Genomic DNA, 1,287 nt, shown 5'->3' on the forward strand with positions numbered 1-1,287 from the left:
GTTCCTGTCAGCTCGTTTCTGGGTGAAATGTAGGCTTGGTTTGCATACGGTGTTTTGTTTTTGGAACAGCAAATGTGATCCTGGATAATTGTTCCACTTGGAAGCATAGCATGTCTTTCTAAAGTTACCGCTCTGCCCTGTTTAAATAGGCCCTTCACTCAGTTCCCGGTCCTACCTCAGTCAATCACTGCACCTTGTGAACTTGACTGTAACACGAAATGCTTCAGGGACAGGCTTGTACTACAAAGGAAACATTTATCTTGCATTTAGCTTATAATAAAGCTATATATGTTTATGCCAACCTAACAATTCACAGTTGGTCCAGTAACAGTTAACTAACTCCAATATCTAGTGGAGACTTAAGGCCATATTTGAGGGACATACTGAAACGGTCAAGACTCTGTGCCAGTATGAATTCAGCAAGGCAGACAGTGATTTATACACGGCCGACTCCATCGAGGACTCCCTATCAGTACATACAGGCTGACGAATGCTCGAACAGCCTGTGCTACACTGCTACTCCCTCCTCAGTCATTTCTTTGGGAAACATCCTGTCGGCATCTCTGAACACAAATGGGGAAAAAAATCTCCATGTGTTTCCATGGGGTTAAATGGACCATGAGACAAGCAGCGAAGGTTTGCATGACAGTGACTGATGGCTGTCACTGTGCCACCCCTTGTCTCCCCGGCAATTAGTTTAAAATGCCCCATTTGAGGCTAAACCTGAGGCAAGTTTCCAGGACTTATTAAGAACAGATAAGAACAGCCCCCTTTCTTTTGCATGTGTGAATCCTTGACCTTGTCTCAGTCCCAAAGAAATGTTTCCAAAGTTTAGTGGAGGTCCTCCAGGATGGGGTTATAATATATTGAGGTCCACTGCATTCTATCTTTTTAGGACAGGATCCTCCTTCCAGATATCCTTACATGGGACTGATCCTGAGACTCAATAAAACAGGTATTGTTTGGACTTGGGCTGACAAACAAAGACGGCTTTCGATGGAAAACAGCCATTACTGTCGTCAACTTCAATAAACTTCCTGGACGAGCAATGGTTCCCTGTGGTCTTTCCATCTCTGCATTGCATGAGATACTGTCCAATACTAGGCCAAGTTACAGTCCCTTGGGTCAAAAGCCCAGCTTCTCCTGCGCAGTCCAGAAGGGTGTCAGATCCAGTTGGTGTGATGTGTCCAATTCAAACAGGGTGATTTGTAGACATATCCAAAAACAGCCGTTTGGTTTTCATGTAAAAGCACAAATATATGCATACAAAGAATAGTTTATAGAGTG

This window comes from Paramormyrops kingsleyae, chromosome 14 (assembly GCF_048594095.1).
Source record: "Paramormyrops kingsleyae isolate MSU_618 chromosome 14, PKINGS_0.4, whole genome shotgun sequence".
NCBI classification, from domain to species: Eukaryota; Metazoa; Chordata; class Actinopteri; order Osteoglossiformes; family Mormyridae; genus Paramormyrops; species Paramormyrops kingsleyae.